We start from the raw sequence: 15,438 nt of genomic DNA on the forward strand, positions 1-15,438 counted from the left end.
ACTAGTAGCGTTTCAATGGGTGACGTCACTCGCTCTGAGACCATTAAGTAATTGTTTCCCTTGCTCTGCAAGGGCTGCGGCTTTTGTGAGCGATAGGTAATGATGCTTCGTGGGAGGCAAGTTATTGATGTGTTCAGAGGGTCCCTAGTTCGAACCCAGGTTGGGGCAAGGAGAGGGACGGAAGCAAGACTGTTACACACAACCAGAAGAGAGATGCACAGACGAAAACACACAAGGACGCCTGGGGCACAGTGCTCTGATAATGAGAAATTCCTCGGCATCTGGAATTTGTCTTTGTGAATCTGGTCATTACCCCCAACCTCCTCCATTAGACACACACACACACACACACACACACCGGGTTGGGTAGGTGACTTTCTAAATGTAATCTGTTACAGTTACTAGTTACCTGTCCAAAATTGTAATCAGTAACTTAATTTACATTTGACATGTACATTTTAGTCATTTAGCAGATGCTCTTACCCAGAGTGACTTAGTTAGTGCATTCATCTTAAAGGGATACTTCAGGATTTTGGCAATGAAGCCTTTTATCTACTTCCCCAGTCAGATGAACTCGTGGATACCATTTTTATGTCTCTGCGTGCAGTTCGAAATAAGTTACTAACTAGCGTTAGAGCAATTGCTAACTAGCGTTAACGCAATGACTGGAAGTCTATGGCAACTGCTAGCATGCTAACTCTAACTTCCTTCATACTGGATGTAGATACATAAAAATGGTTTCCATGAGTTCATCTGACTGTGGTGAAGTAGATAAAGGGCTTCATTGACAAAATCCCGAAGTATCCCTGTAGCCCTTTCCTGCAGTCAAATGACCAAATCGCCCTCTAGTGGCCTCATGGGTGAAATGTTATTCATATTTGTCATATTTGTCATTTCATAATTAATAAACATTGTTGTTTTTTAACTAACAAAAATCCGGTGTTTCGATGCCAAACGGTTTTGTTATATTTCAGTCTTTTGTGATGTATATAAAGTGTAATATTGGGATGCAAACTCAAAATTGAATACATTTCAACTCTATATCTGACATGGTAAAGGTGTTTTAAGCCCATAACCTTGTGTGTGAGGTGTATACTTTTGTTTCAAAGTAGATTTGTTTAAGACTACAAAGAAACACTGTGTGACCCTGATTTAGCCCACTGCAGTAAATGAAGATAGCTAGGTGAGACAATATCTTTGCTGGTAACGTAACTTATTACAGTTACAGTTTTTTGTAATCAGATGACATGTAACTCCCCAACCTTGCACACACACACACACACACGCACACGCACACACGCTTCACAACCTTTTAACCCCTCGACCCCTGACTTTTAACCTATAAAAGTAATCAGTCTCAGATTCATCTCACAGTGGTCATGCTCATTAGGGACCAAACAAACTGAAACAGGGCGAGACTACCTTATTTTTATTTTCAGTTTTCCGCTGAGTGCCCTATTAAACAAGACCCTGATGTTTGAGATGTAGTTTAGAAATGCTAATAAAGAAACTTGAACTTGTGTAAAGTCAAAAATGAGAGCAAAGTAATTGACTGGATTCTTTCAATTTGAATGTCCTTCTCTTCCTGTCTCTGAGTATCTAAACTCCCCGACTCCTTCCAAACACACACACACACACACACACACACACACACACACACCACAGCCCACATAAAGACCCTCTTCCGGTATGCCACTGGCACCGACCAAAAATCTGAGGGGGCACAAAGTACGTGAGGATGGCTGGTGGGTGGTCTGTACGGGGTTGTCAAACACCTTAAACAGCTTTTTCCTGCAATATAGAGCCATAATCATTATGCTAAATTATATTACAAAAAATGTGTATTTTTCTGCGTATCTAAGCATACCTCTTGAGCTGTCTGTACCTCCTGACTGGTGGTTATTTTTAAAAATAAACTAAATATGCTTCTCTGCTAAAATATGGGTAAAAGATTGAAAGGAATGTGAGTCTTATTCAGTACATTTAGTTATTGCATCCTTTTCTAAAGTCTACCAACCTTGCCAGCAGGCATGCCAGCTGAGATAGTTAGACAAGCTAGCTACTATAACTTGATTGATAGCCTGAAATGGCTTCTTGGTAGCTAGTTATGAGGTTGGGAGATTGGGAACCTATCTGGGCTAGCTAAAGCCAACTTCATAAAATTGCTAGGTGGCTAGTAGTATTACAGAGAATCAACAAAAAACAATACTTACGTATGACTATGTTACAAATAGTAAAATAAATACGTTATATTTGAGGTTTTCCCCCAAATGGAACCTTATTCCCTACATAACCCTATGGACCCTGGTTGTCAAAAGTAGTGCACTACATGGAGAATAGGCTATGGTCAAAAGTAGTGCACTACATGGAGAATAGGCTATGGTCAAAAGAAGTGCACTATGTGGGGAATAGGGTGCCATTTGGGAGGCAGCCTTACTCTTATTTCCCTCCAAGTGTGCCTGAATACCTTTAGTCCACCCAGTCTACCAGATGAGCCAGACAGTAGCAACATGGCCCCAGCCCACCATAGAAGAAGAGCAGACAGTAGCAACATGGCCCTAGCCCACCATAGAAGAAGAGCAGACAGCAGCAACATAGCCCCAGCCCACCATAGAAGATAAGTAGACAGCAGCAACATGGCCCCAGCCCACCATAGAAGAAGAGCAGACAGTAGCAACATGGCCCCAGCCCACTATAGAAGAAGAGCCTGACAGTAGAAACGTGGTCCCAGCTCACCATAGAAGAAGAGCAGACAGTAGTAACATGTGCACAGCCCACCACAGAAAAAGAGCTCTGACCTCTGAACCCTATCATGGATATAACTAGTTAGGACTAACTGTTCTGTGTGTGTGTGTGTTTAGTGTGTGTGTGTGTGTGTGTGTGATGGTCTCTGGCATGACCTGATGATGGATAAGGTTAGGGCTATGGTTTGGGTAAGGCTTAAAACAGAATAATAATAAAAAATGATGCGCCATTACCATCAGGTATCATCAATATTCTCACGGCTTGCTACAGCATTGTGAACTGCGGGGGCGCAGTGGTCTGGGTGTGATGGTCTCTGGAAAAAATGGAATTTTTGGAATGATGGTCTCTGGAATTTTATTTGCCACATGCGCCGAATACAACAGTGTAGACCTTACAGTGAAATGCTTACAAGCCCTTAACCAACAATGCAGAAAAAAAAAAAAAGTGTTAAGTAAAAAATAGATAAATAGCAAATAATTAAAGAGCAGCAGTAAAATAAAATAACAGTAGTGAGGCTATATACAGGGGGTACCGGTACAGAGTCAATGTGCGGGGGCACCGGTTAGTCAAGATAATTGACATATGGGTAGAGTTAAAGTGACTATACATAAATAATCAACAGAGTAGCAGCAGCGTAAAAGAGGGGGTTGGAGTGGGGTGGGGTGGGGGGAGAACAATGCAAATAGTCCGGGTAGCCATGATAGCTGTTCAGGAGTCTTATGGCTTGGGGGTAGAAGCTGTTAAGAATCATTTTGGACCTAGACTTGGTGCTCCGGTACCGCTTGCCGTGCGGTAGCAGAGAGAACAGTCTATGACTAGGGTGGCTGGAGTCTTTGACCATTTTTAGGGCCTTCCTCAGACACCGCCTGGTATAGAGGTCCTGGATGGCAGGAAGCTTGGCCCCAGTGATGTACTGGGCCGTACGCACTACCCTCTGTAGTGCCTTGCGGTCGGAGGCCGAGCAGTTGCGATACCAGGCGGTGATGCAACCAGTCAGGATGCTCTTGATGGTGCAGCTGTATAACATTTTGAGGAGCTGAGGACCCATGCCAAATCTTTTCAGTCTCCTGAGGGGGAATAGGCTTTGTTGTGCCCTCTTCACGACTGTCTTGGTGTGTTTGGACCATGATAGTTTGTTGGTGATGTGGACACCAAGGAACTTGATGCTCTCAACCTGTTCCACTACAGCCCCGTCGATGAGAATGGGGGGGTGCTCAGTCCTCTTTTTTTCCCTGTAGTTCACAATCATCTCCTTTGTCTTGATCACGTTGAGGGAGTGGTTGTTAACCTGGCACCACACGGCCAGGTCTCTGACCTCCTCCCTATAGGCTATCTCATCGTTGTTGGTGATCAGGCCTACCACTGTTGTGTCGTCGGCAAACTTAATGATGGTGTTGGAGTTTTGCCTGGCCATGCAGTCATGGGTGAAGAGGAGCGGACTGAGCACACACCCCTGAGGGGCCCCCGTGTTGACGATCAACGTGGCAGATGTGTTGTTACCTACCTACCCTGGCCTGATTATGGATCTTGTTTGTTGTGGAATTTGTCTTTAGACTGTAGTGGGACTGATAGTGCTGCTGCAACAAGATCTCATAGTTTCCCTTTGAAATTTGACATATTATGGATGAACGTCTATTTTTGACACATTAATTCCGCGTGGTTACAGGGTTAATTATGTGTGGTTACAGGGTTAAAACAGAAACAACTCAAAGGTGAACAGTTTAAGCATTCATTCCGAGTGGTTAATTTAAGGGCTATGGTTTCGGGAAGGCTTAAAACAAAATAAATTAAATATATTTTTTCCCTCATTAATCTACACACAATACCCCATGATGACAAGGCAAATGTTTGCAAATGTATTAAAACCCTTTGCTATGAGACTCGAAATTGAGCTCCAGTGCATCCTGCTTCCATTGATCATCCTTGAGATGTTTCTACAACTTGATTGGAGTCCACCTGTGGTAAAATCAATTGATTGGACATGATTTGGAAAGGCACACACCTGTCTATATAAGGTCTCACAGTTGACAGTGCATGTCAGAGCAAAAACCAAGCCATGAGGTCAAAGGAATTGTCCGTAGCGCTCCAAGACAGGATTGTGTCGGGAAAGGGTACTAAAACATTTCTGCAGCATTGAAGGTTCCCAAGAACACAGTGGCCTCCATCATTCTTAAATGGAAGAAGTTTGGAACCACTAAGACTCTTCCTACTGGAAGGGGGAAAAAGTAAGGAACTTGTCTGTCGGCCCTGCATTAAAGAACATAATTGGTTAAAGAAAATTGTGATAAATAAAAAAGTATACCAGTTTCATTTAAGGACCAAAGGATTGACAGCCGTCCCATATAGATTGCAAAATAGTTGGGAAGAGATTTTTGATGTACCGATTCCATGGCATAGTGTTTATGAACTGATACGCAAAACAACGCCGGATTCAAAACTTAGAATTTTTCAATTTAAATTATTATACAAAATTCTTGCTACCAATAGAATGTTATTTATTTGGGGGATACAATCTTCCCAGCTCTGCAGATTTTGCTACGAAGAGACAGAATCATTAGGTCATTTGTTTTGGTACTGTCCATTTGTAGCTTGTTTTTTGACACAGGTCCAGGAATGGCTAAAGGATTGCAATAGTTACCTGGAGCTAACCCTGCAGAAAGCACTACTGGGTGATCTGAAAAGTCATAGTCAATCGATCAATAATATAATAATACTATTAGCAAAAATGTTTATTTTGAATTTACAATCTGTAGAAACAATGGAATAGAAGGGTTCAGAACTTTTGCAAAACATCACAGTACAGTTGAAATATATATGGCAAATAGAAATCCAATATGGATGGTGTTAAGAGATAGATGGGTGGTGTTGAATTGAGTTGAAGGATGGGACTAATAACAACTAACAACAACTAATAACTACAAGATAACTAATGTAAAGCATACTGTGTCCATAATAGGTATATAGGTTATAGGTTGAGAGATTTTGTGAAAGAGCACAGTTAGAAAGATATGGCATATAGAAGCAAACCGGATGGACATCATGAAAATGATCGGAGAGGTTGAGGGTAGAGGAAATTCAGGAGTAAAAACAAACAAAATAGAATTATTGTAAAATTGACTGTGTCCATAAAAATGTATATAGTATGTATATGCTGGAAGTTGAATGCACCAATTTGTAAGTCGCTCTGGATAAGAGCGTCTGCTAAATTACTTAAATGTAAATGTGAATGTAAGTAGAGGCCTAAGCATTGTTGTTCACTAGTTTACTCCAATTAGTGAAGGGGTGGTGGGGTTGGAAAATAATAAAGGGATATATATTTTTTTAAAGGATATGTACAGTGAGGGAAAAAAGTATTTGATCCCCTGCTGATTTTGTACGTTTGCCCACTGACAAAGAAATGATCAGTCTATAATTTTAATGGTAGGTTTATTTGAACAGAATGGCAACAAAAAAATCCGGAAAAAAAGCATGTAATAAATGTTATAAATTGATTTGCATTTTCATGAGGGAAATAAGTATTTGACCCCCTCTCAATCAGAAAGATTTCTGGCTCCCAGGTGTGTTTTATACAGGTAACGAGCTGAGATTAGGAGCACACTCTTAAAGGGAGTGCTCCTAATCTCAGCTTGTTACCTGTATAAAAGACACCTGTCCACAGAAGCAATCAATCAATCAGATGCCAAACTCTCCACCATGGCCAAGACCAAAGAGGTCTCCAAGGATGTCAGGGACAAGATTGTAGACCTACACAAGGCTGGAATGGGCTACAAGACCATCGCCAAGCAGCTTGGTGAGAAGGTGACAACAGTTGGTGCGATTATTCGCAAATGGAAGAAACACAAAATAACTGTCAATCTCCCTCTGCCTGGGGCTCCATGCAAGATCTCACCTCGTGGAGTTGCAATGATCATGAGAACGGTGAGGAATCAGCCCAGAACTACACTGGAGGATCTTGTCAATGATCTCAAGGCAGCTGGGACCATAGTCTCCAAGAAAACAATTGGTAACACACTACGCCGTGAAGGACTGAAATCCTGCAGCTCCCGCAAGGTCCCCCTGCTCAGGAAAGCACATATACAGGCCAGTCTGAAGTTTGCCAATGAACATCTGAATGATTCAGAGGAGAACTGGGTGAAAGTGTTGTGGTCAGATGAGACCAAAATCGAGCTCTTTGGCATCAACTCAACTCGCCGTGTTTGGAGGAGGAGGAATGCTGCCTATGACCCCAAGAACACCATCCCCACCGTCAAACATGGAAGTGGAAACATTATGCTTTGGGGGTGTTTTTCTGCTAAGGGGACAGGACATCTTCACCGCATCAAAGGGACGATGGACGGGGCCATGTACCGTCAAATCTTGGGTGAGAACCTCCTTCCCTCAGCCAGGGCATTGAAAATGGGTCGTGGATGGGTATTCCAGCATGACAATGACCCAAAACACACGGCCAAGGCAACAAAGGAGTGGCTCAAGAAGAAGCACATTAAGGTCCTGGAGTGGCCTAGCCAGTCTCCAGACCTTAATCCCATAGAAAATCTGTGGAGGGAGCTGAAGGTTCGAGTTGCCAAACGTCAGCCTTGAAACCTTAATGACTTGGAGAAGATCTGCAAAGAGGAGTGGAACAAAATCCCTCCTGAGATGTGTGCAAACCTGGTGGCCAACTACAAGAAACGTCTGACCTCTGTGATTGCCAACAAGGGTTTTGCCACCAAGTACTAAGTCATGTTTTGCAGAGGGGTCAAATACTTATTTCCCTCATTAAAATGCAAATCAATTTATAACATTTTTGACATGCGTTTTCTGGATTTCTTTGTTGTTATTCTGTCTCTCACTGTTCAAATAACCCTACCATTAAAATTATAGACTGATCATGTCTTTGTCAGTGGGCAAACGTACAAAATCAGCAGGGGATCAAATACTTTTTTCCCTCACTGTATATATACAGTTAAAGTCGGAAGTTTACATACACCTTAGCCAAATACATTTAAACTCAGTTTTATACAATTCCTGACATTTAATCCTAGTAAAAATTCCCTGTCATTGGTCAGTTAGGATGACCACTTTATTTTAAGAATGTGAAATGTCAGAATAATAGTAGAGAGAATGATTTATTTAAGCTTTTATTTCTTTCATCACATTCCCAGTGGGTCAGACGTTTACATACACTCAATTAGTATTTGGTAGCATTGCCTTTAAATTGTTTAACTTGGGTCAAACGTTTCGGGTAGCCTTCCACAAGCTTCCCACAATAAGTTGGGTGAATTTTGGCCCATTCCTGCTGACAGAGCTGGTGTAACTGAATCAGGTTTGTAGGCCTCCTTGCTCGCACACGCTTTTTCAGTTCTGCCCACAAATTTTCTAAAGGATTGAGGTCAGGGCTTTGTGATGGCCACTCCAATACCATGACTTTGTTGTCCTTAGCCATTTTGCCACAACTTTGGAAGTATGCTTGGGGTCATTGTCCATTTGGAAGACCCATTTGCGACCAAGCTTTAACTTCCTGACTGATGTCTTGAGATGTTGCTTCAATATATCCACATCATTTTCCTTCCTCATGATGCCATCTATTTTGTGAAGTGCACCATTCCCTCCTGCAACAAAGCACCCCCACAGCATGATGCTGCCACCCCCATGCTTCACGGTTGGGATGTTGTTCTTCGGCTTGCAAGTACCCCCCCCAAAGGCGCGGACTCCGACCGCGCCAACCAAACACCACAGGGGAGGGACCGGGTGGGCACTCCGCCTTGGCGGCGGATCCGGCTCCGGGCATGATCCCCACTCCCTCTCTAACCCCCCAAAGTACCCCTGGTCCGATCTGGCCCTGCTGGCCGGAGTTGGACTGAACACTGGTGGAGCGGATTGCTCTAGCTCCGGCGTGGAGCAGGCACGGGCTGTGCCGGACTGACGACGCACACCACTGGCTTGGTGTGGGGAGCAGGAACGGGCCGGACCGAGCTGATGAAGCGCACCACTGGCTTGGTGCGGGGAGCAGGAACGGGCCGGACCGGGCTGACGAAGCGCACCACTGACTTGGTGCGGGGAGCAGGAGCGGGCAGGAGCGGGATGGCGACGCGCACCACAGGCTCGGTGCGAGGGACAGGAACAAGCCGGACCGTACTGGGAACACACACCACTGGCCCTACGCGGGGATCAGGAACGGGCCGGACCGGACTGGCAACACACCCCAGTACCTCTCGCCGTGCCTCTACATCCTCCTTCCCCCTGGTGACCAGTGACTCCCGTAACCTGGCGGCCTCCTGCTGCCCCGTCGTCCACGGCATGAGCCCCCCCTAAAAAATTTCTGGGCGTCTCTCCTCCCCGTGGGCCAGGCCTCCATAGCTCTCGCCAGAATTTCGCCCTTCTGCTTCCAAGTCCAGCCTCTCTCCTCCTCACACGGCTTGACCCAGTCGAGGTGGCAAAGGAGATCCGCTAGAGATTCCCCTGGCGATGGCTCCTGGACACGCTGCTTGGTCCAGTTTTGGTGGGATCTTCTGTCACGATCGTCGGATACAGAGGACCAATGCGCAGCGTTATTTGCGAACATACTTATTTTTATTAGAATGAACACACGAACAAAAACAACAAACGATAACGTGACGTCCTCGGTTCTAACACAAACCTATACTGGAACAAGATCCCACATAAAACAATGCCAAACGGCTACCTAAGTATGGCTCCCAATCAGAGACAACGAGCTACAGCCGTCTCCGATTGGGAGCCACCCTGGCCAACATAGAAATACAAAACTAGAACAAACAAAGAAAACTCACACCCTGGCTCAACATACAAGCGTCCCCAGAGCCAGGGCGTAACACCCCCTTTTTCCTCCAAACATAACGATGGTCATTATGGACAAACAACTCTATTTTTGTTTCATCAGACCAGAGGACATTTCTCCAAAAAGTACGATCTTTGTCTCCATATACAGCTACAAATCGTAGTCTGGCTTTTTTTTGTTTTGGAGCAGTGGCTTCTTCCTTGCTGAGCGGCCTTTCAGGTTATGTCGACATAGGACTCATTTTACTGTGGATATAGATACTTTTGTACCTGTTTCCTCCAGCATCTTCACAAGGTCCTTTGCTGTTGTTCTGGGATTGATTTTCACTTTTCGCACCAAAGTACGTTAATCTCTAGGAGACAGAACGCGTCTCCTTCCTTAGTGGTATGACGGCTGCGTGGTCCCATGGTGTTTATACTTGCGTACTATTGTTTGTACAGATGAACGTGGTCCCTTCAGGCATTTGGAAGTTGCTCCCAAGGATGAACCAGACTTGTGGAGGTCTACAATTCTTTTTCTGAGGTCTTGGCTGATTTCTTTTGATTTTCCCATGATGTCAAGCAAAGAGGCACTGAGTTTGAAGGTAGGCCTTGCAATACATCCACAGGTACACATCCAATTGACTCAAATGATGTCAATTAGCCTATCAGAAGCTTCTAAAGCCATGACATCATTTTCTGGTATTTTCCAAGCTGTTTAAAGGCACAGTCAATTTAGTGTATGTAAACTTCTGACCCACTGGAATTGTGATACAGTGAATTATAAGTGAAATAATCTGTCTGTAAACAATGGTTAGATGTCCTAACTGACTTGCCAAAACTATAGTTTGTTAACAAGAAATTTGTGGAGTGGTTGAAAAACGAGTTTTAATGACTCCAAGCTAAGTTGATTTAAACTTCCGACTTCAACTGTATGTATGTATGTATATTTATTTATATGTATGTATGTGTATACGTATGTGTATGTATATATATATATATATTTGCAAGAGAAAAAAAACATATGGGGGATTGGAAGTGATGCAGACAATCACACTGATGGAAGTTACAATCTATCTGCATTATTAAAGCTGATCTACCCCTTACAATGGACATTAGACCGGTGGAAATGTGTCCTTTGGTCTGGAGTCCCAATTGGAGATTTTTGGTTCCAACCGCCGTGGCTTTGTGAGAAGCGGTGTGGGTGAACGGATGATCTCTGCATGTATATTTCCCACCGTAAAGCATGGAGGAGGAGGTGTTATGGTGTGGGGGTGCTTTGCTGGTGACATTGTCTGTGATTTATTTAGAATTCAAGGCAAACTTAACCAGCATGGCTACCACAGCATTCTGCAGTGATACACCATCCCGTCTGGTTTGGGCTTAGTGGGACTATCATTTGTTTTTCAACAGGACAATGACCCAAAACACCTCCAGGCTGTGTAAGGGCTATTTTACCAAGAAGGAGAGTGATGGAGTGCTGCATCAGATGACCTGGCTTCCACAATCCCCCGACCTCAACCCAATTGAGATGGTTTGGGATGAGTTGGAACGCAAAGTGAAGGAAAAGCAGCCAACAAGTGCTCAGCATATGTGGGAACTCCTTCAAGACTGTTGGAAAAGCATTCTAGGTGAAGCTGGTTGAGAGAATGCCAAGAGTGTGCAAAGCTGGCATCAAGGCAAAGGGTGGCTATTTGAAGAATCTCAAATATAAAATAGATTTTGATTTGTTTAACACATTTTTAGCCAGTTAGCTTGGGTGCTTGACTGCTGTTGTTGGACAGAATGCTCGGATCAACCCTTAAAGAGATGGGTGGGTCTAAAGCTTAAGAGGGTGTGAACAATGTTGAATTGGTGTATACAAAGAAGAGGTCTCCAGTAGGTGTACCAAAACATTCAAAGGCCATTTTCTCAAAAGTGAGGATACAAGTTTATCAACTTTCAAACCAGAATTACTTTCCCATTGTTCATCAACTGTAGTGTATGATATACCATTTTCTAGCTCTGAGTCTCTACTTTTATCCAATGTAAAAAAAACACAATTTCAAATTTTGCTACATTAGACCAAATCGAGCCAGTCATATATAGGTTCAGCAAATCCCCTTATTGTTTGGGATACCTTTAAATGTACCTTCAGAGGTCATTCAATTCAATATTAATCAATAATAAGAAAGCAAGTTCTGCCTAATAATAATAAAATGCCATTTAGCAGACGCTTTTATCCAAAGCGACTTACAGTCATGCGTGCATGCAATTTTGTGTATGGGTGGTCCCGGGGATCGAACCCACTACCCTGGCGTTACTAGCGCCGTGCTCTACCAGCTGAGCTACAGAGGAGTCTTGTCTCTTTAGACAAGACTAACAAGGGAAATACATGAACTAATAGTACAGGTAGATAGCAAAACAAATGGTACTACAGAGATACAAAATTAGTTAGAGAAAAAACAAAAAGAACTGGAGGAACTTATTCAAGAATTATATAATGTAATCTATTACAAAAATAAAGCAAACTGGATGGAATATGTTGAAAAATTCACCAAATTCTTCCTGAATCTCCAACACAGGAACGCTACCAAAAATAATTTGCAGAAACTCGTTACTAAAGACATCAAATCAAATCAAATCAAATTTTATTGGTCACATGCGCCGAATACAACAGGTGCAGACATTACAGTGAAATGCTTACTTACAGCCCTTAACCAATAGTGCATTTATTTTTAACATGTAAAAATAAAACAACAACAAAAAAAGTGTTGAGAAAAAAAAAGAGCAGAAGTAAAATAAAATAACAGTAGGGATGCTATATATACAGGGGGGTACCGGTGCAGAGTCAATGTGCGGGGGCACCGGCTAGTTGAGGTAGTTGATTCTCAGAATTATATTTTAAAAGCTAAATATTTTAAGCAGTTGTTTTCTTTTCCGTCTCCTCCTCACCCTCTGAATGACGATTACTGTAAGGAATTATTTCCAAATAGTACAACACATTTAAAATTAACAAATGTACAAAAAGATCAGTGTGAAGGCCAAATTACAGAGGAATAACTTTTTGAGGCTATTAAATCCTCTCAGTCTGGAAAAACCCCAGCGCTTGATGGCATACTGTTAGAGGTATATCAAGCCTTTTTTGATATACTCAAAGCTCCATTATTAGCTTGTTATAACTACTCCTACATAAATGGTAGTCTGTCAGGTACTCAGCAGGAAGGTCTGATTTCACTATTATTAAAACAAGACCCAGATGGCAAATATAAAGATCCAGTCTATCTAAAAAACTGGAGGCCTCTTACACTTCAATGTTGTGATGCAAAAATACTAGTGAAATGCATAGCACTCAGAATTAAAAAGGTTTTTACCAGATATTGTTCATCCTGATCAGACAGGTTTTCTACATGGACGATACATTGGAGATAATATACGACAACTACTAGAAATAATAGAACAACATGAAACATCTAAGAATTCAGGCCTGGTATTTATAGCAAATTTTGAAAAGGCCTTCAATAAACTATGCCTCGATTTTTTCAATTTCGGTGAGTCTTATAAAATGGGTAAAAATAATGTATAGCAACCCCAGGTGTAAAATAGTAAATAGCGGCTAATCAGATAGTTTTGAATTGTCAAGAAGAGTAAAACAAGGGTGTCCGCTGTCACCACATCTATTCTGTGTGGCCATTGAAATGCTAGCTATTAAAATCAGTTCAAATAACAACATTAGAGGATTAGAAATCCAAGGCTTAAAAACAAAGGTGTTCATGCATGCCGCTGACTCAAGTTGTATATTAATTCCGCAAGCTAGATCCCTGCAATGTCTCATTGAAGATCTAGATAACTTTTCTGGACTCTCTGGACTAAAACCTAATTATGATAAGTGTACAATATTACGTATTGGATCTTTAAAAAATACAACATTTACATTACCCTGCAGTTTACCTATAAAATGGGCTGACGGTGAAGTAGACATACTTGGTTTTCATATCACAAAACATATAAATCAGCTCTCCACAATGAATTTCAATAGAAAACTAGTAAAAATAGACAAGATCCTACAACCATGGAGAGGTAAATACCTATCTAATTATGGAAAAATTGCACTGATTAACTCCTTAGTCATATCTCAGTTTACTCACTTACTTATGGCGCTGCCTACTCCTGATGATTCGTTTTCAAATCATATGAGCAAAAAATATTTTGCTTTTTCTGGGATGCTAAACCAGACAAGACAAAACGTGCCTATCTATATAATGAATATGAACTGGGTGGGCTGAGATTATTAAATATAAAAGCTTCACTTATACAAAAGTTTTACTTGAACCCAGGGGTGCAACTTTGGTTTTAGAAGTGGGGGGGGGGGGGACATAATTCTTATTACTTTAAAACAATTTTTATCCAGTCGGATAAACACTCCAAACAGCTCCAAAAGACCGCTCGGAGGCGTCCGCATGGTCCTAAAGCACACCGTTGCCTTTTTTTGTATCACATTCCAATTATAAAACTGGGGGGGGACAAAAATGCAATTTCAGAATGTGGGGGTACATGTCCCCCCGTCCCCGTCCCCAGTGAAAGTTGCGCCCCTGCTTGAACCCTAAATGGTTCTCAAGTAGATTACTAAGAAAAGCTCATCTATTGTTTATAAATGGCCTTTTTGCCTTTGTGCAGATTGCCATGTCTCTTTTTCGATTAATTGAAAATGAAACCTTTTTCAAAGTATTTCTTTTTTCAAGCATTGCAGAGCTGGTTACAATTTCAATTTCATCCCCCTGAAAAGACAGAACAAATATTACAACAAATATTATGGTTGAACTAAAATGTGCTGGTTGATAAAATACCTGTATTTATGGAAAATATGTTTTAAAAGGGTATTTTGTTTTTAAATGATATTGTAAATTGGAATGGTAGAGTTATGTCTTTCATGGAGTTATCAGAATTGTATGGGCAGGTCAGCTCAATCCAAGATTACAACCAATTGATTATAGCATTACCCCAAAAATGAAGGAGATAGGGAACTGGTCTGTCTGCCCAATATAGGATCAAAACTGGTGGAGGATAAAACAAGCATACATTTGAAGGTATACCAGTTTCATTTGAGGATCAGGATGTTGACAGCTGTGCCATACAGATTGTAAAATAGTTGGGAAGATATTTTTATGTACCGATTCCATGGTACAGGGTGTATGAGTTGATATATAAAATGACACACGATTCAAGACTTCGTGCTTTTCAGCAGTGGTGTAAAGTACTTATGTAAAAATACTTTAAAGTACTACTTAAGTAGTTTTTTGGAGTATCTGTACTTTGTTTTACTATTTATATTTTTTGACTTTGACTTTTACTTCACTACATTCCTGAAGAAAATAATTGTCACGCCCTGGCTCTGGGGACTCTTAATTGTTGAGCCAGGGTGTGGATTTTCTATGTTTTGGTTGCTATGGTTTTCGTTCTAGATCGGTTAGATCTATGTTGGCCAGGGTGGTTCCCAATCAGAGGCAGCTGTAGCTCGTTGTCTCTGATTGGGAACAATACTTAGGCAGCCTGTTTTCACTAGTCATGGTGGGATCTTGTTCAGAAAGGTTTGTGTTAACCTAGGACTTCAAGTTTCATTTGTTGTTTTGTTCGTGTGGTGTACTTCAATAAAATATGTACTGTAATGACCCGACTAGATCATAAAAGAACAACTGTCCAGACAGAGGATTGAGTTTACGAATGGACGGTTTATTAAACCAACTTTACACAGGCTACTGTTTGGCCGTAGCCCACGCCAAATAAATGAAAGATAACCCACAAGCCAATCGTGACCTTCTCTTGTGAAGCCCAGACGTAAAGAGAGAGAACAAAGGCTAAACCTGGTCTTAACTTCCCATGCTCCATCCCCCTGCCCAACCCCCCTCCACGCCACTCCGCCAACTGCCAGGATGCCCGGCATCAGAACATTCCAGGCATTCC

Source organism: Coregonus clupeaformis, chromosome 8, assembly GCF_020615455.1.
Source record: "Coregonus clupeaformis isolate EN_2021a chromosome 8, ASM2061545v1, whole genome shotgun sequence".
NCBI lineage: Eukaryota > Metazoa > Chordata > Actinopteri > Salmoniformes > Salmonidae > Coregonus > Coregonus clupeaformis.